This window comes from Pinus tabuliformis, chromosome 7 (assembly GCF_031772625.1).
Source record: "Pinus tabuliformis cultivar Carrire ecotype Pingquan chromosome 7, CPIR1, whole genome shotgun sequence".
NCBI classification, from domain to species: domain Eukaryota; kingdom Viridiplantae; phylum Streptophyta; class Pinopsida; order Pinales; family Pinaceae; genus Pinus; species Pinus tabuliformis.
In genome coordinates, this window is record NC_142293.1 from 1,067,383,109 (window position 1) to 1,067,408,704 (window position 25,596).

Here is a 25,596-nt window from a genome sequence, read left to right on the forward strand (position 1 = left end):
CTTAGACTCCTTTCAAAGTTGTCCAGATGTCGGTCTATGTCACTATTCAACTGAGTCTACCATCATTCAGAGGGTTTTCATCATCATGTCAAGTCCCATTGGGTCATTTCACACCTTGTTCATGTTTCAGTTGTGCCTAGGCAAGGATCATTTCCCTCTCCTAGGGTTTTGAAAGCTAATTTTTCTTGGATGGTCAAATCATCAGAAAAACTCATATCCTGATGTTCATACACCTTCCCCTATCCATAATGTACCTTATCAAACTCTTCCCATCACCGAGATCCCCCAAATTCCTCATTTTCGCACAAACCCTAGTTTCTTGCTACAACCTGGCAATTTTCTATGGTTGGACCTGTGTTTTGCCTTTTTGGACCCCTTCCCCTCACTCAATTTCTGATATTCCACTTTCCCCTACTTCCTAACATCCCTTCATACTTCCCAAAATTTCCTCAAGAATTTAAAAGCTCCCTATCCCCTTCATTTCGCTTTATTTAGGCAAATCCCTAGTCCCACACATTGGGATATGTTTCACTCAAATGATGTTTCTGAGCAATCAAAGATGAATTCAGGAAAACTGAGAGAACCGAGAGAGGTTTTTGTCCAAAAAAGACCAAGGAAGAAAAATCTCCTTCAATTTTTACACAGGTGTCATGGTTTTGAAGAAATGTCAAAAATACAATTGCCTCGGGAGAATTGATGCACCTCTGGAGCGACCTCGGGAAAATCACGTTTTCTCCTATCTGGGTTGGCCAAATGACTTGCTTGATACTCCAAATGATAACTAGAGACAAGTAGCTTTCCCATAAGCTATTATGATCTCAATTTGGAGTTGAGGAAGGCATTCAAAAGTTGACTGTAACAACACTCTGCCTTTAGGCAACCTCATTTGGCACAGTTCGACCAGTCTTGGGAGATTTGATTTTTGACAAGGAAAATTAACTCAAAATTGAAAAATTCTAGTTGGGTTGGAAAGACGATAGGATATTCTTTCCAATGAGCTGTCACGAGATTAATTTGAAATTGAGGAAGGCATTCAAAATTTTACCGCAACAACACTCTGCGTTGAGGCAGCCTCAGTTGGCACAGTTCGACCAGTCTTAGGAGATTTGCTTTTTGAGAGATCCAATGAACTCCAAATAGAAAAATTCCAGTTGGGTTAGAAAGTATACTCAACAACCTTTCCAACAAGATATCATGTGCTCAATTTGGACATCGGGAAGGCCTCCAAACGGCACATGGAAAAGAGCATGACGCACAGGAGGAGGAGCGCGGTGGTTTTATAAATATTTTCATTCCATATGGTCAGTTATACAAGTGCCAAAGGAAGGCAAAGGGTCACCCAAGGCATGTGTCATGTTTTTGGTGCTGCACTTGTAGCTGATGATTGGCTCTCCACCTTCATTTTGTGACCCTTGGGCGTTCTATCTCTTCATGGCACATTCTATATATTGTATGCAAACCATTTGCAAAGCAATTTTTTTGGTTGGTTGGCTTGTAACTTCTAGGAGACTGTGGGAAAGAAACTTTGTTTCTGCATTGTATATTTTTATAGAGAATTAATGAAAGGCAATGGCTCTGTTTCATGAGATTCCTGTGGTTGTGAGTGTAGCAAGTGCGTCTCTTATGTTTCATATGTATCTTGTTATGTTCCATATTTCATTTCATATTCATTTCTGGTGAAATTTTTCGAATGAGATTAGGTAGAATTCAATTTTATTGCTCTACCTATGGGAAAATTTCATGTACAATGTACATTCTTCTGTTGAAAAGGATTCATGTTTTCCATGCCCTTTTCACCTTCTGAATCAATCTCTCCATTCCGCCATATCTTAAAACTAAAATTGCTATGCTTTCCCCCTACCTTGCCTCACGAAATAATCTGTGCCTTTATGTTAAGTTCTCTGTTCATTGAGGTCCAGTGGTCCCATAACATCCCAGAAACACAGTCATTCATAAAAATCCCTCCTTATGTTCATTTTCACTTACTAGCCTAAGATAAATTGTTCGTTGAAAAGTCATCTCAGTCCTTTTCATTCATCTATTCACTCAGTGTGACTCGGAGAGAGCCCTCTCCTGTTCTGGTAGGGCTAGCTACCAGACTGAGCGTGATTTGTGGTTACCCTAAATTTTGCCTTCTTTCAGCCTGAAGCGGATTTAGGTGCTAACACACAATATGCATTAACCTCCACAAAACATAAATCAACACATTAGTCCAACATCATAACTATATATGCCAAATAATTCAAACTCCAAAAACACACACACACATATATGTGTGTGTGTGTATGTATATATATATCCACACATACATATCATCATTACTTTAAATCATTTCCTTATCTTATGTATTGTACGGACATGATTCTTCAGACCTTATAAAATGTGCAAGATTACCCAATATCAAGTCCATAATTTCCTTTGTGATCATTTTTTCTAAAGGTAAACATATGCTAAAATCATTCACAATCATGCATTTCACTTCAAATAATTCATCCACATAGAAATAATAGCTATGTTACATGCATTGATATTTACACATGAAATATAAAGTTTCTTATGCTTTCACCCTCCCTTTTGTCATGGATAAGTAAAAGCAAATAGATTTTATAGTCACTTTAAGTATGATGAGGAAATGATAGAGGCATAATTTTGTAGAATAATACAAAACTCAACAATCTTTAATACTAATGTCAAGAGTGTACTATAGCAAAAAGATAGTTCAATGACTTATTATAGTCTATTTTATTTATACCTAGGGGACATCCTATATACTCAAAGGTTGGAAGTGAGAATTTGTATATATATATATATATATATATATATATATATATATATATATTGTTTGATGTGGTACTGCTTGAAGGGGTACCAATATGAATTACAAGTTTCCAACTAGGTTAAACCAAGTGTAGTTCATGCTTTTATTCTTCACCTATAGCAAGAGAATCTCGCTAAAAAATTTTAAAAATGAGTTGGATAACCCCAGAAAATCCTCCTAAAATCACCAAAACTTCCACAAGATATATATTATCAATCATAATGATTCAAAATCTGAAAAATGATCTGCATTCCATTCACAATATCTCTTATATATTATTAAAAATTTAGAGTTTGAACCTTCATAGACTATTTTTGTAGTGAAACTTCCAAAATGGCTCTTTAAAAATTGATTTTAAGATTAGTCACAAACCTTAATTTCTATAGAATATATCTCTAACATTATAGTAAAACATAATATAAATTTTATGTCAGTTATATTATGATATTTTCCCTCAACCTCCACAAACTTTCATTATCATAAACCTCCTAGAAAATGATTTATAGTGACAACAAAAGGATGGCTTGTTTTACACAATATGCATTAACCTCGCAAGACATAAATCAACACATTAGTCTGCACACACACACACACACACACACACGTACATATACATATATATCATAACTTTGAGCCCACAAAGATAGTGTATAATCATAGTTCATAGCTTTAGGTTATGGCATAATATATATATATATATATATATATATATATATATATATATATATATATATATATATATATATATATATATATATATATATATATATATGATAAATTTAAAACATTTGTTTAGCTTATATATTGTATGTCCATGATTCTTCAAATCTTACCACATGTGTAAGATTTCCCAATATCAAGTTCATAATTTCCTTTGTGATGATTTTTTAAGGGTAGAGATATGCCCAATTCATTCACAATCATGCATTTCACTTAAAATCATTCATCAACATAGAAATAATAGTTCTAGTACATGCATTGATATTTACTCATGAAATATAAAGTTTCTTATGGTTTCGTTGTCCCTTTGATCATGGATAAGTAGAAACGAGTAGATTTTAGTGTCACTTTAAGTATGATGAGGAAATTTTAGAGGCATAATTTTGTAGCATAATACAAAATTCAAGAATTCTTAAAATGGGTGTCAGCAGTGTACTACAACGAGAAGATAGTTAAATGCTTTATTAAAGTCAATTTTATTTATACCTCGGGGCCATCCTATATACTTAAAGGTTGGAAATGAGATTTTATATAAATATATTGTTTGATGTGGTACTACTTGAATGGGTACCAATAAGGATTACAAGGCTTCCAACTAGGTTAAAACAAGTGTAGTTCATGTGTTTATTCTTCCCCTATAGCGAGAGCATGTCTCTAAAAGAATTGAAAAATGAGTTGTATAACCCTAGAAAACCCTCCTAAAATCACCCAAACTTTGACAACATATATCTTATCAATTATAAGGATTCAAACTATGAAAAATGTTCCACATTATATTAACATCATCTCTTCTATATTATTAAAAATTTAGACCCTGAATCTTCATTGAAATATTTTATAGCGGAAATTCCAAGATGTCTCTTTAAAAATTGATTTTAGGATTAGTCACAAACACTATTTTCCATCAACTATATCTCTGACATTATAATAAAACATAATATAAAATGTATATCATCTATATTATGATATCTTCCATCAACTTCCACAAACTTTCATTATCTTAAACCTCGTAGATAATAATTTACAGTGATAATAAAAGGATGGATTGTTTTAAACTAATTTAAATATTAGTAATAAATCACAAGAAACACACACACACACAAACATATATATAATGGGGTTACCCGGGCTGTTGGGAGGAAGGCTTGGAATCTTCACCAACTAGGTTAATTTCCTGTAAGTCACATGAAAAGCTTTGATGTAATAGACAAAAAATGTATATTCGACATGTGGAATATATAGAGTTGTATCAGTCATATATATATATATATATATATATATATATATATATATATATATATATATATATATATATGTGTGTGTGTGTGTGTGTGTGTGTGTGTGTATGTATGTATGTATGTATGTATGTATGTATATGTAGATGTATATGTATTTGTATACATATACATATACATCTACATCTACATCTACATCTACATCTACTTTTACATCTACATATACATATACATATACATATACATATACATATACATATACATATATATATATAGATATATATATATATATATATATATATATATATATATAGAGAGAGAGAGAGAGAGAGAGAGAGAGAGAGAGAGAGAGAGAGAGCAAAGAAGAATTTGAAATTTTGACCACTTGTACTTATATATATTTCCTTAGCCACCTCAAATTTCACTATCAAAAAATTCCTAAAAAACATTATATCGGTAATTTTGAGTTGTCTTGATTGAGGAGAAAATACCTAGGATCATACAATCTTGATACCAAATTTTATGACCCAAGTTATTTCAAAATGATGAATATTAAATGAATAAAATACACTTTGAAGAGTAAACATCCTTTTATAGTTAATTAAATGCACAATGCAAGATATGATGACCTTGATATTAGGTCTCTCTGGTCCACACACAAACAAAGGGTAAAATTTAAATGAAATTGTACAATGAATGGTTCTATCTAATATACTGTTATAATCAATAAGTTAATAATGAATGATTGTTAGTTCCTTAACATAGGGCCCTAGGGACTTCACAAAAGAGGTGATTGTGCCGCCTTCAAAATTATTATTACTATTATTGAATGGGAACCCATGTAAGGTTCATTCAAGTATTCCTTGTGTTGGCATCATGACACAAGTTTGGCGCTATGACACAAGTGTTGTCCTTGATGGCAACTCACTCAGATGACAGATCATAGTTCAGGCTCTCAGAATGAAGGAAAAGAGATATATGTAGGCTCCCTTTGCCCAAGCCACGTATACACGTAGGTTAGAAGTTCAAAAGGCGCGTATGCGCATACTCGCACTTTCACGTAAAGGAAAAGTGCGTACATGTTGGAAAACTTGGTTTTTGTCCGTGGTATTTGGTCCCTGGTATTTTGACCCATGGTATTGATCCAAGGTATCTTGACTAAAGTGTTGACCCCAGGTATTTGGTTCAAGGTATTGATTCTAAGTGGTTTTGGACCATGGTATTGAGTAAGGCCTAATACTATAAAAGGAGAAGGAGATCATTAGGCAAAGACACTCAAGGATTGAATATCTAATGAAGAGCAAGATCTAGAATACTGGTGATTGGGTTATGGTGCATAGCTGGATCTAAATCAAGAAGGAACCTGAGCACTAGAAGAAGGATAAGTTCTATTGATGGGTCAAGATATTAAGGCTTGAAGAGAAGTATCTTTGTATGATTTTGATCTTTTATATTTGGCACATGTCTTGATCTGTAAATCTGATGATCTGGGTATAACTGATGTCTAAATAGTTGAAAAGGGTAAATTATCTTTTACAGATCTGTACGCAGGTTCAGTATAGCAAACGCGCATATACACGTTGGTTCGGTAATTCAAAATGGCACATACGCAAGTTTGCCTTCATATAACAGCATATGCATGCAGGTTCTACATATTGAAGTAGCGTACGTCTCATAAAATATGTTTTAGCTACTTCTGTTTAATGTTGCAGTGTTTTGGGTTCTGGTACTGTTACTGTATTCTGGTTATAGCATTCAGAGAAGTGATTGTTTGATTCAGTTTTGGTTAGTGCAAGGGAGATTAATTGATGCAGATATATTTTGATGTTTGATTGATGCTATTGATGGATCTAGTCTGAAAATTTATGAAACATGGTCCCTGGAAGAAAAGAGAAGGTTGTAGACTTCTTTAGGTCAGCACCTACGTGCTAGTACATCCACTAGTACAAGAGCTAGGGGGTTGTAGTTCCCTTCCAGGAGAAGCAGGAGAATGAGAGAAGGTTGTAGCCTTCTGTAGGTAGAAGCCTGTGTACTGGTATAATACTGCACCAGTACAGAAATATTGTAAAAATAAGTTTCTTATTAAAAGAAGATAGAGACGAATTGCAGTAGGTGGTTTTCACTCACATTGGGTTTCCACCTTATATATTGTGTTCCTCTTTGTGATTGTATGCTATGTTTTTTACTATACCTGTTACTGCTTATATGGTTCTGATACACAAATTAAAGATCAATTGACTAAACTATAAGTTTACAAGGTGTACGCTGGTTGCTCTAAACATAGTTGCTTATAGATCAAGTTTCATTAACCGAAGTAGCATATATAAATCTGTTCATGGAAATGAAATATTATTAAATAGATAATATCGATTAACCCCCCCTCTCAGTATTATTTCCAGAAATTGGTATCCAAGCGGGACCTTTAGAAGAAGCTTGATCGCTTGAAGGAAGATCTATCATCATGAGCAACTACGAAAAAGAGGCATCCATCAGGCCACCAATTTTTGATGGGAGCAACTTCGTCTATTGGAAGGTAAGAACCACAGCCTATCTTCAATCTCTTGGAACAGAAGTTTGGGATACCGTGGAAGGAGGATACACATTTTCAGTAGCAACTCCTACAGATATGACACGTAAAAAGCAGTATGAAACAAATGCAAAGGTTGTCAATACTCTATTTGGGAGTCTATCACAATCAGAATTTGTCAAGGTTATGCAGCTCAAAACCGCCAAAGAAATATGGGACAAGATAATTCTAAGCTATGAAGGAGACGATCAGGTAAAACGTGCAAAACTACAATCTCTCAGAATTCAATATGAAACTCTCAGAATGCACAATGATGAAAGTGTAGCTAATTATTTCCTACATATAGATGAGATTTTTAATCACATGAAAACTTGGGTGAAGAGATAACAGACATTACTTTAGTTGAAAAGGTTCTAAGATCCTTGTCTTCTAAGTTTGAATCAAAATTTTCTGCCATAGAAGAAAAGCAGAATCTTCAGAGTATTGTTATGTCACGGCTGCACAGAATCCTAACTTTTTTTGAAATGAGAAAAGGGGGTCCATCAGATATGAGAGAAGCAACATTCAAAGCTTCAAGAAAATGAGAACTCAATGAGTCAGGACATACGCCAGAAGGAGAGGAAGAATCAAACTTTGTCAAGAACCTTCAACGGGGTTTTGGAAGATTCAGAGGTAAACTACCTTTCAAATGTTTTTCTTGTGGAAGAGTAGGTCATTATGCTGCCAAATGTCCTCACAAAGATAAGCTTGATAAAGGTAAGGAATCAACAAAATGGAATAGAAAACAAAGTGTAAATAAGAAGAGCTACTATATGCATGAAGATAGTGATGGTTTATCAAATAGTGATGAAGATGAAAATAGTAATGATTATAGACTTTTGATGGATTTTGAAGATGATGATTTCTTGGATGCTTTAGATGAAGATGGTCTCTATGAAGAAATTTCTAAACTTAAAATCTGTTTAGAAGAAAAGAGTATGATTATAGATACTCTTACATTCCGACTTGCTGAAAGGGAAGAACACAATGAAAAGTTAGAATGTGAAATTGTGGGTCTAAGAAAATAAATTGAGAAAACAAAATCTCTCAATCTTAAGTTTGCTAAAGGATCAAAAACTGTAGATGAAATTATCAAAGTGCAGCGTTCTCCTCTGATAAAGACAGGTCTTGGATATACTAAAGAACCATCTCAGGCATAAAAGCCATCAACCTCCAAAAGTTATCTTGATGCAGCAAGGAGAAATGAACAGGTTGACAATAGTCAGCAGAGGCTTAAAGCAGATCACCAGGTAAATCAGGTTCAATCTACTTCAAGGATGAACAAAAGCTATAACCAACCACAGGTAAATCATTCTCAATTTGCTTCAAGAATGAATGTCAATGGAAACTACAATCATCAGGTCAGTAGATTTGATAATCTCAGGAATTTCTTTAATGGCCAATGTTTTTCATGTCATAACTTTGGACACAAAGCTGCTCAATGTGTTGCTTACAAGACCATCATGACTAGAAATCAAAGGTATGTGACTGGGATCATAAAAAGGACCTACGATAACTTTTCTATTCTTGAAAATGAAATAGAATGCTTTATCTGTAACAACTTCGGTCTTGAAGACTCTGAATGCAGGAGTAAATTTCGACAAACATCTCAGAAGGAGTAATATTCAGTGGATCCCCAAACTTGGAAAAAGAAACAACCACAAATCGAAAGATGTGGTATAGCCTTATATGCAGAAGGACAAGAAAATCAATGGGACATCGACAACAGATGCTCAAAACACATGATAGGTGATAAAGAAAAACTTCAGTCATATAGTGCCTTAGAAAGAGAAAAGAAGGTCTCATTTGGAAATGACACCCCTACAATCATAAGAGGTAAAGTCTCTATTCTCTTGAAAGAAAAGGTCAAAGCTGGGAATGTTATGTATGTTGATGGTTTAAAGCATAATCTGTTGAGTGTTAGTCAAATGTGTGATCAAGGAAATGAGGTAGTATTTTGATCAAATGGATGTGTTGTTCGTGAGCTTGATACAGGAGAAACAACGATCAAAGGCATAAGAGCTCCAAATAATTTATACATACTTAAGGGATGACAACAACAATGCTATCTAAGAAAAAATGATGAACACTGGCTATGGCATAGAAGATTGGGGAATCTAAGCTTCCCTCAGATAAGGAAATCATGAAAATTCCAGGTTGTACGTGATCTTCCTGACATCAGAATTCCAGAAAATACAATATGTAAAACATGTCAATTTGGTAAGCAAACGAGAACACATTTCCCTAAGAAAGAAGGATCAGCTAGTAATCCGCTTGACCTTGTCCATATTGATTTATGTGGTCCATCAAGGAAAAAGTCACCGCGTGGAGAAGAATACTTTATAATTCATTGATGACTTTTCCAGAATGTGCTGGGTAGGACTTCTAAAGCATAAAGATGAAGCATTTGAAAAGTTCAAAGCCTTCAAAGCTTTGGTTGAAAATGAATCAGATCGCACAATCAAATGTTTCAGATATGATTGAGGGGAATTTACCTCGGATGAATTCTTCAACTTCTGTGAAGAACATGGAATAAGAAGGGAATTCTCTATCGCAAGGACTCCTCAGCAAAATGGAGTGGTAGAAAGGATGAACAAAACTATTCAACAAATGGCTTGTGCTATGCTAGATGAGTCTGGAACTCCTGCAACCTTCTGGGGTGAAGCTGCATTTTCTACTATCACTATTCTCAAAAAAATGAATGTTTGGGTAAACAACACTCAAACTTATTATGAACTTTGGTATGGTAAGACTCCTACTGTAAAATACTTCAAAGTTTTTGGAAGAAAATGTTATATCAAAAGGACTGATGAAAAACTTGGCAAGTTTGAACGTAGAGTAGATGAAGGCATTCTCCTTGGTTACTCTTCCCGGAGTAAAGGATATAAGTGTTATAATAAAAGACTTGGGAAAATTGTTGAAAGTATTAATGTTGTGGTTGATGAAGCAGGCGAAAATCCAAAGCAGGTAAAAACTGAAGAGTGGGAAGAAGATGAGGATTATCCTTCCACATAAAATCAAACTAATGCTGAAGAAGAAGAAACCAATGAAGCACCAAAAGAGAAGATAATGGCAGAAGGAAAGACTCCATCTAGATACCTTGAGAAAAATCATCCAGAGACTCAAATTTTGGGATAGAAAGAGATAGGTGTGCAGACAAGAAGAACTATTACAGAAGCTTCAAGCTATCTACCATTGCTTTCCTCCATCGAACCACAAAATGTACATGAAGCATGCAAAGATGAATGTTGGGTCAAGGCTATGAATGAAGAGCTTGAGCAAATTGAAAAGAATAATACTTGGGAATTAGTTTCTAGACCTCATGATAAGAATGTCATAGGAACCAAATGGATATTCAAAAATAAGCTTAATGAAAATGAAGAAGTAATTAGAAACAAGGCCAGACTTGTCCATAAAGGGTATGCTCAACAAGAAGGTATAGACTTTGAAGAAAATTTTGCACCTGTTGCTAGACTTGAAGCCATAAGAATGTTCCTTGATCTTTCTAGCTTTCAGAAGTTCAAATTATATCAAATGGATGTGAAATCTGCCTTTCTTAATGGAGATCTAGAAGAAGAAGTATATATTGAGGAACCAGATGGATTCATCCTTGGAAATGATCCAAAACTTGTATGCAGACTTAGAAAGTTTCTCTGTGGTCTAAAAAAAGCTCCAAGGGCCTGGTATTATCGTCTTGACAAATATCTTCATCAACAAGGTTTTTTAAAAGGATCAGCTGATAGAAATTTATATATAAATATTGGCAATAATAAATTTCTAATACTTGTTGTGTATGTTGATGATATCATTTTTGGTAGCAATGAATAAGCCATGAGTCAAAACTTTGCTTTGGTAATGCAGAATGAATTTGAAATGTCCCTGCTTGGTGAGCTCACATATTTTCTTGGTTTACAAGTTCAAAAAAATAAAGATGGTATCTTTCTATCACAAACCAAGTACCTCAAGCAGATCTTGAAGAAATATGGCATGGAAGATTCTAAACCAGTATGTACCCCTATGGTAATAGGATGCAGCCTCAATGCAAATGATGAATCAGCAACAGTACATCAACCAACCTATAGATCCATGTTTGGTAGTCTGCTCTATCTAACAGGTACCCGACCAGACATCATGCATGCAGTAGGAATAGTTGGAAGATTCCAAGAAAATCCAAAGGAATCACACCTGCAGGCAGTCAAAAGGATCTTTAAATATCTTCAAGGAACTCAGAATTTTCACTAATGGTGTCCTAGAGACACAGATCTTACACTTCATGCATACACAGATGCAGATTGGGCAGGAAGCGTGGATGATAGAAAAAGCACTAGTGGTGGTGCACTCTATATGGGTTCTAGATTAGTGTCTTGGTTTAGCAAGAAACAAAATTCAATTGCATTATCTATAGCTGAAGCAAAGTATGTGGCTGCTACATCTTGTTGCACACAACTCCTTTGGATGATGCAAACATTGCAAGACATTCAGATCACATGTACTCCACCCATCTCCATTCTATGTGATAATACAAGTGCAATCAGTATTTCAAAGAATCCAGTCATGCTTTCCAAGACCAAGCACATGCCTATCATATATCATTTTCTCCGGGAACAAGTGCTTGAACAAAAGGTCAAATTGGAGTATGTTCCCTCCAAGGAACAAGTTGCTGATATATTCACCAAACAACTGCCCAGAGAGACATTTGAATACCTCAGACAGAAGCTGGGAGTAGTTGATGCATCATCTTACTGTTGACACTTATCTGTTTCAGAGAACAGCAGTTGTACGCGAGTTTCCTGAATCGTATCCGTGTACAGACGCCGGTTTCTATGGATATAGCCGTGTATATGTTGGTTTGAAGAATATCAGTGGGCCAGACTTGGGATGAAAAGAGTCTGATATAGGTCTATCAATGATCATCTGGCACAAGCTCAAGGGGAGCATATAATGCATTATCATTGTTGGCATTACCTTAGAAGATATTGGTACAATTCCACAGTTTTTTTGATTCAAGTGGAATAGGTGCAGAGGGAGATCATGGTTGCTGGTCTGGATGGTGATTGACAGATGTTGCTGATGGTAGCTGCTGATGACTATCATAGTCTTTAGATATTTCGTCTCTATGTCATGTATATCTTTTATTATAAAGGGCATGTAATGACCTATTTTGTTTCCCCACTATGCCTAGGATGGATGATGTAAGGTTCTTGTTTTATCATGAATAAAATTTTGGTGTATCCCCACTTGGTTAGGTGGATGAGTCAATCTTGGTATATCCCCACTTGGTTGGGAGATGGATATAAGTATGAACCTTTGGTGATAGGAAGGTCATTTATGATGTATAGAGTCATGTTCTTCTTGTAGAACATCTTTTTGCAGACATTTCCTTCAGTCAGGGGGAGCTGTACACTTCAGCATATCTAAAAATTTCAGTATGTACTCACAAGGAGCATAACCCTTTACCCTTGATGACAAAGGGGGAGAATGACTTTGAGTCTTGGGATTGGCATCAAGTCCAAAGGGGGAGATTGTTGGCATTATGACACATGTTTGGTGCTATGACACAGGTGTTGTCCTTGATGGCAACTCACTCAGATGACAGATCAAAGTTTAGGCTCTCAGAATGAAGGAAAAGAGTTATACACAAGTTCCCTTTGACCAAGCCGCATATACACGCAGGTTAGAAGTCCAGAAAGCGTGTATGTGTATACATGCACTTTCACGCAAGGAAAAGCACGTACATGTTGGAAAACTTGGTTTTGGTCCATGGTATTTGGTCCCTGGTATTTTGACCCGTGGTATTGATCCAAGGTATCTTGAGTGAAGTGTTGATCCCAGGTATTTGGTCCAGGGTATTGCTTCTAAGTGGTTTTGGACCATGGTATTGAGTAAGGCCTAAGACTATAAAATGAGGAGGAGATCATTAGGCAAAGACAATCAAGGATTGAATATCTAATGAAGAGCAAGATCTAGAATACTATTGATTAGGCTATGGTGCATAGCTGGATCTTAATCAAGGAGGAACCTGAGCGCTAGAAGAAGGATAAGTTTTATTGATGGGTCAAGATCTTAACGCTTGAAGAGAAGTATCTTTGTATGATTTTGATCTTTTATATTTGGCACATGTCTTGATCTGGAAATCTAATGATCTGGGTATAACTGATGTCTAAATAGTTGAAAAGGGTAAATTATCTTTTACAGATTTGTACACAGGTTTAGTATAGCAAAGGCGCGTATACATGCTGGTTCAGGAATGCAAAACGGCGTATACGTAGGCTTGCCTTCATATAATAGTGTATGCATGCAGGTTGTACATATTGAAGTAGCGTATGTCTCATAAAATATGCATTAGCTACTTTTGTTTACTGTTGCAGTGTTCTGGGTTTTGGTTGGGTTCTGGTACTGTTACTATATTTTGGTTACAACATTTAGAGAAGTGATTGTGTGATTCAGTTTTGGTTAGTGCAAGGGAGATTGATTGATGCAGATATATTTTGATGTTTGATTGATGCTATTGATGGATCCAATCTGAAAATTTATGAAACGTGGTCCCTGGAAGAAAAGAGAAGGTTGTAGCCTTCTGTAGGTCAACAACTACGTACTAGTACATTCACTAGTACAAGAGCTAGGGGGCGGTAGCTCCCTTCCAAGAGAAGTTGGAGAATGAGAGAAGGTTGTAGCCTTCTGTAGGTAGAATCCTGCGTACTAGTATAAGGCTGCAACAGTATAGAAATATTGTAAAAAGAAGTTTCTTATTAAAAGAAGATAGAGACGAATTGCAGCAGGTTGTTTTCACCCACATTGGGTTTCCACCTTATCTCTTGTGTTCTTGTGTGTGATTGTCTGCTGTGTTTTTTACTGTACCTGTTACTACTTATATGGTTCTGATACAAAGATTAAAGATCAACTAACTAAACTATAAGTTTACAAGGTGTACGCTGGTTTCTCTAAACATAGTTTTGTATATACACAAGTTTCATTAGTCGAAGTAGCATATATAAATTTGTTCATGGAAATGAAATATTATTAAATAGATAATACTGATTCACCCCCCGCCTCTCAGTGTTATTTCCAACACCTTGATCTTAGTATTATTATTAACGAGATATTGAGAAATCGTTGTCTGGCCCTCCCTCTAGATTAGTACTTTTCTCAAACAAAGGGTTGCATAAGGGTCAACCAACCCTTCTGATATATTAGCATTTTACTCCAAAGGGATATTGAGGAAGGATTGGATGAGCCTTCCTTTAGATTGATATTTTAGTGAAAGGTATCTTAGGGAAGAATCTATAGATATTTATTCAATATTGTTATTCTCATTGAGTGGGAATTTGGGGAGCGTTCAAGTAGCCATTATGCAAAATTATTATTCCCATCATGGGGAACCCTCGGAAAGGATCAACTAACCGTTCATCATCGTTAATATTATCATTAAATATTTTTAGGAATGGTCAAGTATCCTTTTGTCTATATTATTATTTCTATGTAGTAAGAGATGAAGGATGAAATAGCCCTTCCTCTATATTATTATTATATTCTAGAGGGAGCGTAATGAAGGTGTATTTGAACCTTCCTCTATATCAATATTCTATTTAAGAAGGAGCATAAGGAAGGGGTACTTGACCCTTCCTCTAAATTAATATTCTAGTCGAGAGGGAGCTTACGGAAGGGTGGGTTGGCCATTTTAAATATTATTATTCTCATCAAATGGGAGCTGTTGAGGAAGGACCAATTGGTACTTTTCTAGGATTGTTGTTCTTATTGAGTTGGAGCTCAAGAAAGTGACATTTGATCCTTTCTCAACACTAGTATTCTCATCAGGGGAAGTATAAGGAAGGTTTGATAAACCCATATTATAAATTAATATTTTCATCAAAAGGGAACTCAAATAGTGCTTAATTGGCCCTTCCAAAATTTTATTATTATCGTCAAGGAAGATCTTAGGCAATGACTAGCGCGCCCTTTCTCAAGATCATAGGTTATTCATTGAGGTAACTCCAATGAATTCTTATCTAAAAATTATTCCAAAATACTATTTTTGGTGACGAGGAACTCAAGGAAGGGTCAATTTGCCATTATTTAAGCGTCATAGACTCATCATGTGGAAGGAATCCTCAACTTGCTTTTACATTCCTTGTGAATTTTAATGAGTTATGTAACTCCCACATTGAAATTAGGCAAGGTTCATTCTCTAGGTGAATAAATTACATGAAATAAAGATATCCATTGTAATTGAATAAGGGTCAAGCAATCCTTCCTTTTTATTAGTTTTTGAATAGCAAAGGAGCCTAATGAATTGTGAGTTGACATGTCCTTTACATTATTATTCTCCCTAACAAGAGCACCGAGAATGGTTGTTTGACCCTTCCCTGAAAGTCATATATTTTTCCAAGAAAAATCAAGAAATATCTATTGGATCATATATATTAGGATTTTTACTAAGGTGAATATAAGAAAGTGTTTTCCATCCCAACTTCCCAATTTTTTTTCCTTTCACATTGGAGGAGAACAAATAAGGTTTAATAATTTTTTTTAAGAGATATGTATTCACACATAAGGAAATTCTTATATCTAATATACATATATACTAATTGAAAAGTGTTTCGATAAAATAATGAAGAAGAATTTTCCCACCCTTTTTCATGCTAAATTTTCTAATGATTATCTCACACTTGTAAAAATAATTTTCATCATATAAATTATGATTTTATTAATATTTTATTTCCATATATATATATAATTGAAATATCATTAGGTTATTAAAGAATGGTGTAGTTTTTCTCCATATAATCATTCATCGAATTTTCTTGACGACCCAACCTTATACTTATATATAGAATAAGTTGAAAGTGTTAATTGACCTTACTCATATAAAGATTTAGTGACATATTACACTTTTCCATAGAACATTTATAACATGTTTTTTACAACTCTACCTTATAAAATAGTATGTTAAAAGTTTCAATTAACCCTATTGTCATTACATGTTTCAATTTCGTCTTATACGTATTCACTAAAATTATTATACTTGAAATTTCATGTTTATAATGAAAAATTGTTAACATATTTGAGATTTCATGTTTATAATGAAAAAATGTTAACATACATATACACATTTATTTTAATTTCGAAGGGAATTAAGTGGAAATTGAGATAATAGCCTTAGTTTTTGTTAACGAAATCAAGGAGATTTTTTATTTTTCTAAGTAATAAAAAATCACAACATTAGATAACTTCAATATGAATGAACCAAGAAAATTCTACAAAACCTTATATTTCTATCAATGGGGTAAAATCAATATTGCACATCATGGCATTATCATGGCTACAATTGTAATCGATGAAGATATTTGCAAACTACCTCCCTATCATTAGTTATTGTCCAGATGTAATGAAAATCAAAACGTCAATGTCATGATTTCATGTGTGAAACAAGGTTGGAACTTTGGAACTTGTTTCTTAGGTACATATAAATCAAGTGATTTGAAAAAAAAATATTAGAAGTATCTTAGAAAGGAGGCTTCCAGCAAAGTCAAAATCTTCGTTACATTTAATAAATATGAAAAACAATCTCACTAATATTCATTGTGAAAATCATCTAATCTTTCTTAAAATAATAGGAATTGAAACTCATAAAAAAGTATTAATAAATATACTTTAGAACTTTTAAAAAAATTCCCACAAAATTGATGATACATGAGTATAGTAACATGTACGAAAAATTAGAAAGAAACCATATGAAACAATTAAATCATTTAATCTTTCTTAAAATATTTTGAATATAAATTTAATTAGGTATTTTAAAGTAATTCCTATAAGGATGATGACGCATGAGTGTAGTAATATCTATAAGGAATTAGAAAGAAATGGCCAGAAATTACAAGTTGAAAATGATTTTCATATAAAACTTTTTTTACACCGTTTTATTTGAAAATTGGGAGAGTGAGTGAAGACAATGTCGCAATGTTGGTTTTTTAATTTGTTATAAATTTAATCACATTAATTAAAAAGGTTAATAGTACTTCTTTTTTAGAGACTATAACATTCACTTTCTGGTCAAAGTGCATTGATTTTTCATGTTTGTGTTTTTTTGACAATTTTAATCAAAGTTTCAGAAAAATGTTGAATATTTCTATTTTCCATAAATTCAAAATTAATTTGTTAATTTTTTGGAAATATTATTTATAATTTTCAATTCATTGAACAAGATTTAATGGGACATAATTCTCATGGTGGAGGGCATTTTATTTTCGGTATTTGTGAGTCTTCACCATTCATTTAAAAAAAAACTAATTTTCTGAGTGATTATTCTGTCAATGAGTGCTTGACGCTGACATTGTTACACCTAACCTTATTATCCCTCACATTGTTATTACTGTGAGCAATGTTGTAGGTCCCATATATGGGAGAGGTTGTCCGGGACTAAACAATTGTGTGAAAAAAGTATTGTATTCATCACCATTATTTTGCATTCCCCACACGGAAAATTTAAATATTTTGCTTAGTATCATCTAAGCATAGATGCATCTGCACACTCTACGCTATAATATTCTGCCACAACATAGAAATGGACTCCCTCTACATTAATTACTATAAAATTAACACAATCCAAAATCCTTAAATTAATATCAGGTCCCTAACTCTTTCCCTCGATTAATATCAGATCTCTACCTCTTCGCAAGGATGCCATGCTCTCTCGAACATTAATCTTTTTGGAGTACCAATATTAAGGTAAGATTTCGCCTATGCAGAGTTGTGGAGAGAGGTGGTCGTATGTGTGCTTTTCAACAACCAATAAAATAAAATAAATGGTTTGCACGTGTTCTCCGTTGTAATGCATTATTTTTCCATGTCCATTCCGTCTAACTAAAACATATTCTTAATACATACTCCAGTTGTTGATACCAGCAAGACCCAACCAGATGATTTATTGTCCGGTGGCTGGTGGTGGTATGACTCTCAGTACCCGCATACCCAAAAGGAGACCCGTGAGGGGTCTATAACTGTATACACATTAAATCATTATGTTATTAGTCATATATATATCTATTTTGTAAATATAGGAAAATAATCACTTTTATTATGTAACCCACCATTAAATGCCAATTTTAATCAGAGTGTTCATTGCTTACATTTCTGAAATGATTAAACCCCTAATACTAAATGCTGATGAATTCTCATTTCAATAATTTAAATGAACACTCCCTCGGATTAATTCAAACGTAGACCCTTCAATAATATTAGAAATACACAGTGGGACCCAAAACAGTAAGTGTGGGAGAAATTTTATGGTTAAGCATCTAATGAGTTCAATATATGCGTTGTCCCTTACTCTCTCTTTGTAGTAGGAAAGGAGTCTCTAGTTCTACCCAGCTCTGGCTGTTTATCCCCAAAGTAATCCGCCAACTACAATTCCACCAATCCCATTCTTGGTCGATAATTCTGAAAAATCGACAACAATGCAGAAGGGGGTTTATATCTGAGCCCACCGGGACTTGTGTAGACGTTTTCTTGCGAGGGGCTTTCACTCTGCGGAAAAATCTGAAGAAGAAAAGCTCTGCACAATCAAAAACATATATTGTATGTCATAACTTTGTTAATTAGTAAATAAAAAATATTTCCGTAGAATGATTGGAGTTCGTTTTTCAAGAATAATTCGAAACATTAAATCGAACCAACCAACCAAGCCAAGTAATTGCACCTTGTTTTAAGCACAAGTAAAAAAGAAAAATATAGAATACTAATAAAACTACATTATTAATAAAATCCTAAACTCGTGACATTAATCAACTACATTCGATTTTATTTAATATTGCATATTAAATCCACATGATCACAGCAATAATCTTGTGTTATGTTCAAGCAACAACCAGGCTTACATCCATAGGTGAGATGAAAGATATAGTCCAAAACACTACAAGCAGAGGCAGAGGAATGTTTTTCTCGTCGACGATTTTTTGGTCTCACAACTTTACGACTACCACTGTGTGTGTGTCTCGAGACATTGCAATTGGGTAGGATAACCATGGTATGAGCATTGTGGTATGCCAACAACCACCCAAAAAACATAAACTACAACTACTTTGACACTAGTTAGAAACAATGTCCAACAATATAATAAACAGATCAATATCCTACCATATTCTGACCTCTCCTCTCTCATCCACAATGAAGGAAAAGAGATGGAAAGTTGAAACCTAAATCATTCATACTTTTCTATCGAATAAGGGGATTCGACGACGATTTCCATACCTAAATTCCCGCCTAGTTATGTCCTCAAACGACCCTCAACTATTTCCATGTGTAGAACTACGAGTTGCAGGTTTCTGAGAACTACTATTTGCATTACGAGATTTATGTTTTTTTTTCGGAAGTAAATATATGTAAACAAATACGGAAGCATAGTTCCAATTGTGGGCTCAACTATGCAAAGTCTGGAGGTGCGGAGGCATTGTTAATCTTTGCACTTTGACTGTGGGCCAAAATACATAAGTAAATATATGTAAGCGAATGTGAAAGCGCGGAGTGCAGAGGTATTTCTAATCTCCAAACTCTGGTTTTGGACTTGTAATGCCCTATAATAATAATAATATTAAAATATAAGTAAATAAATAGTAAATAGTAAAGAAAAGATAAAAATAGTAAATAATAAAGAAAAGATTAAATAGTAAATAAATAATAAATAATGAAAAGTATAATAATAATAATTAAATAAAATAGTGAATAATAATCTTCAATTCTAAATAAATATATACAAAAGTAAACTACAAAAAATAATAATATAAGTAAAGTTAAAAAAAAATAAAAGAGAATAAAGAAAAAAGAGTTAAATTAGAAAAATATTAAATTAAATATAACTTAAAATAAAGAAATAAAAGTTCACGTGTTGACACATGGAATGTGTGGATGCATATCCTTTTCCATTTTTTGGTTTATTTAATGGAATATGAGGAGGATGAGATTCATGCATTTATTCATTCTTTGGAAGAAAACATTGCTTCCCTAACAGTGGGACATCGATTAAGGGCTTAGGGGTGGCCAATTGTAGAAAGATTATGTGTAGTTGAGCCTACGTTCGGATGGAGAGTCGTCCCTAAGAATTTGTTGCAATTAACGACATTCAAATAATGGTCAACTCTAAAATCACAAGTAAGACTGGTGTTTTTCAAAAATTTCATGCTAATTAGTTAAATAATTTGTATGATGATTATTAAACATATAATTGATATAATTAGTTTTATATTGTAAGATTTAAAAAATAAATACTAACTCTTATAGCTATTATAGCTATCAAATAGCTATCAAATAAATATTGGATTAAAAAACACCATAGTCACATAGACTACATCTTAACCCAATTAAATCATTGTTGTGGAAGTACTCAATAAATTTACATCAAAACGATTCAATATGTTCCAATATTAAATTTAATCTACATCAACACTATTTCCATTATTGTAAGATCATGTGCATCGATTCATTATGACATTCATAGATCACAAAAACTCTGAGAAAGGATTATAACTTGTGGAGTGAAGTCTAATTATAAACATCGAAAAATTACCATAACAATGAAAATATTTGCTAAGTTTTCAATGTATCCCTTTTACCTTTTATAAATACCCTTTATAATTATTGTCACAATACTTCCTTTGGATTTATTTATTAATAATTTTGTTATGGTATTTGAATTTTAAATGATACTTCGATTTCATTTTGATATTCTGTATTATGATTTTTTACAATATAAGTTAAAGAGTAATACTCTTTACTTTATAACATATTCGTTAGTTTATAATCCAAAATTTGTACTTCTAAATTAATCCTAATAGTTGTGGTGTATCATCTCACCACCGCTACAAGGGTGGTTGGTTTTTTTTTCTAAATTAATCCTAATAGTTGTGGTGTATCATCTCACCACCGCTACAAGGGTGGTTGGTTTTTTTTTTTTACATAATTTATTTATATATATGGTAGTTTTGATTTCAATATGAGCTAGATACTTCACATGGTAATAATGGATTCCTATCAAGGTAATCTATTCATGAAGAAGCTATAACTAAAGAAACATTTATATCAAATTTTTAATTTTCTTTTAAAAAATAAAATGTTTCTCATTGACATAATTTTCTATTGGAAAATATTGTAAGCTTAGAACCAGGAAGTCTCGAATGACATCTGATCCTTAACATTTGTGTTTTATTTATAGTTGTGTTTCAATCGTCTTCAGATATTATTTAATTCAGCATAGTTTATCATATTCCCAAGTCTTCAAACATTCCATATAGCTCATCACTATTTCACAATATTTTCTTTTGTTAGCACCTTTTGATAAACACAACCAAAGTTTACATCCTAGATAAAAAACAATTATTAGTTAAATGGGAGGATGACACTAGGTCTAATTATATTATCCTTGAAATATATACAAAGTGATAAGAATTTGAAGAGTAGTATTATATAGTCTATTATAATTGAAGCGATCACTAAATTTTGGCAAGGGTCGCAGACTAATTTATAAATAAAAGACACGAGCTCCAATGAGCATATTTTACTCGTTAAATTACCACATTAAACTGTCCATCTTCATAATAGCTCATTAGATTTTTTGTGAAGCAGTGCACAACATTCATAGTGTTCCTTTTATTCTTACATCCAAATTAGAGGTCCATTGGGTAGTATTATTCTTATAATGGTGGATTTTGCATTTAAAGGAGAAATAATAAAATATATGTATATAATATTTAAAGGAAAGCTACTAGATGAGTATTAGTTTTTCTCAACTTTTAAATTTTATTGATTTATGATTCTCTACACCAATCAATTGATAGAAGTACAAGAAGCCTAGTTAGAATTTATAAAATAGCATATGTTATGATGCTACTCTAGTTATAACTCAAAAATAACTATCAAATCATTGGGGTTTCCATGTGACTATTAAGTAAACAACTGAAATATTACATGAGATAGAATAAACGCTCTGTGATGTCTTGCATGTCTTTCCATTGGAGGTGCATGCCATTCACACTTACATATGTATGGATTACAATATTTAAAACAATATCTAAGTCCAACAAGGGGCCATGATATGGAACAAAGGAATGAGGTTGAAGAAACGGAAGTAAACTACACCTATCTCCCAGTAGCTTAGGTTTGACGTCCAAACATTGGTTCATGAGAAAATAGGGCAAAGTAGAGACCTTATCATTGAAAAGAGAGAGAATATATAATTCAGGAAATACTTAAAGTGTGATGGAGAAATGTATGACTCACCATTCATGTTAGAACCATGGTAAAATAGATTCAAGAACACCTACACAATTTTATTAAGTCAATAGAGGGATTAGAACTCACAACCTGTGAATATGGTCAAGTAGTTCGATTGTTAGATCACGATGTCAAGACTTAACAAGTAGTTAGAAAGTTGGATGGTAAACATAAAGTGTAAATTAGTACTTTTAAATGTCTTGTCAATTCAATTAAGCTATTTTGTAAATAATACATTATTGAAAAAAATCCCCTACACTCGTAATATATAGGAATTATTCAATTATTAATTGGATTTGGGATATGAGTGCAATGTAATAGTGTAAAGTTATATTGTGTCTTTTAATTGTTTTTTTTATATAATAAATAAATAAATTATAATACTATAAAATAAATATAAAAATAATTGTGTACAAACGTATTATAAATTTATTTTAAATTTAATGCATGTAAAAGTGTATTATAAATATATTTTGAATTTAGTGTATTCATTATAGTGAATTTTTTTAGATCATGTGAATTAAAAAAGTTTCACTACATAGACTCAGTTTTTATTATCTATGGGCAATTACTTAATTATTGTGACTAAAATTTTATAGAAAATAATAGTAATAATGAAAAAAAAAAATTGCGAAAGAAAACTTGACTAGTTTGAGGGGAAGAATGTTAGGCCCTTATAATACTAGTGATTCTCCCATTACTATTGTCATTGTATCTCTTATTGTTATTGTTGTGCCCCTATTGTCCCCATATTGTTATTATTATGCCCCATAGAAGCCCACTATTGTTATTTTTGTGCCCTTATATTATTATTGTTAGGTCGGCTTTCGTTATATTGTGACCCCTTAGACTCCCACATATAGAAAGGAGGTTTTGTCATTTGTATCATCCAAGAATTGTTCATTTTTTTATTGTAAAGGAGGTTTCCCCCTCGAAGAGGTTGAATTCTAAGGCGTTTATCTCTCTTTTCTATCTTTTTGTAAGCTAGTTTCATAACATTTGGTATCAGAGCTTGGATTCTAGGGTTTCTCTGCTCCAAACAAGTCATCGTGGAATTTTTGCTATAATTTTTTTTCTGCGACGTTTCAAAAGTGAAAAAAAAAACCATTTGTTCTAAAATCTGTTTGAACCGCTGGTCTGAATTTCATATCTTGTCTCACTATATTTTCGGAGATATGATCCAAGGAGGTTAGGGTTTTTGCAGGATCCCAAATTATATCTCAAACAGGTGACCTCGGGAAAATAGTATAACTTTTTTTTCTGGGCATTAAATTGAAATTTTGTAAGAAGTTAGAGAAAGAGAATGGACTGTAGTTTTTTGTGTATCAATTTCAGATCCAAAGGTAAAAAAGGTGACATGTGGCACTTCGTACAAGCTCGCTTTACTGAACGAGTCTATAATTAGGTCGTGGGAGATTTGACATAACTCTTCATTGGAGAATCCAATATTGATCAGACTTGTGGGGTTAGAGAGAGTACTCATATTGTTACAGCAAGAAGCAATTTCATACCTTGGAGATCCAAAATTACAAAGATACAACAGATTCAATATCAAGCTCCTACAAAGTGAAGAAATAAGTTGTAGTCTTTTTAAATTTTTGCATAAGTTTGGTTTGAAAAATTAGTTCAAAGGAATTCAAAGGGCATAATGAAGCATTATTATCAGTAATTGATGCCCCGAAGAAAGAAAATCGAAACACCTAGTAAGAAGCTTGAAGGCTCTAGCATGAATCATGAAGAAGAGGAAGAAATGCAACATGATATATCAAAATTACGAGACCAAGTGCAACAAATTTCACTCGCACAAAAAGTAATAGAAACTAAGATGGATGGTTTAAAGAAAGATGTAGAAGCTAAGATGTATGGCATGGAAGCTAAGATGGATGGTATAAAGAAATGCGTAGAGGCTAAGATGAATTACATGGAAGCTAATATGGATGGCGTGCAAGCTAAGATGGATGATTTAAAGAAAGGCATGGAAACTAAGATGGAAGATTTGAAGACAAATTTGAGAAAGCTTCTACAAGAGATGCTTACTAATGGTGAAAGGGTAGTAAAGGAAACTCATGATGAGAAGAAAATAAATTTTAGTCATGATTTCATAGACTCTAACATTGGATCAAAGAACCACCATGTTCCAAAGATCAATATGAAGAAGTTTGATGGGCAAGGATCCGGTAACATGGATACTACAGATGGAGCAATTTTTCGATCTCCATGATGTCCAAAACAATCAAAAGGTACGCATTGCAACTTTATATTTGGAACCAAATCAGTTTGTATGGTATCAATGGCTTTGCTCTCATAAACAAATTGTCACTTGGGCTATTTTTATGGATGAAATGATAGGACATTATGAGGATACAAAAAGCAACACTTTTTTTAGCCAATCGATAAATATCAAGCAAAAGGGTTCAATGATGGAGCACATTGAGGACTTCCAAAAATTGAATATAAGGGTAAAAGATATTCTAGAGGAGCAGAAGATTGATGTGTTCATAAGGACATTAAAGGATAAAATCCAACATGAGGTTCACCTTTGGGAACCTGATTCATTGGAGAAGGTATTCAGGTTGGCAAGAAAAATGGAAAGAAAAATTATGGCAACCAGGAAGCATACCACTCAACCATAAAGATGGAAGTGTTGTTCCTATCCATCCACAACCTACAAGGTTGACACCAAAACAATTGGAAGAAAAAAAAGAAAAATGGCTTTGTTATAGTTGTGATAGCAAATACACTAAATGTCATAAGTGTGCTGACATCAACTTGGTTTGATTGGTAGGTGTAAGTTTGAGATATTGTGCATAAGACTGTGCCTTCAGTTTTTCATTTTTTATTTTGATTTCTTTGAACTTGTCCTTAATATCCTTATCCCTATTAGCAGGCCTACTAAATGAGGAGACTTCTACACTACGCTTCCTTTCCAACATTTGAGTTTGTGAAGTAGATGGCTCTTGTGTTTCCCCAGATGGATTTGTGCCCTTTCTCATGTT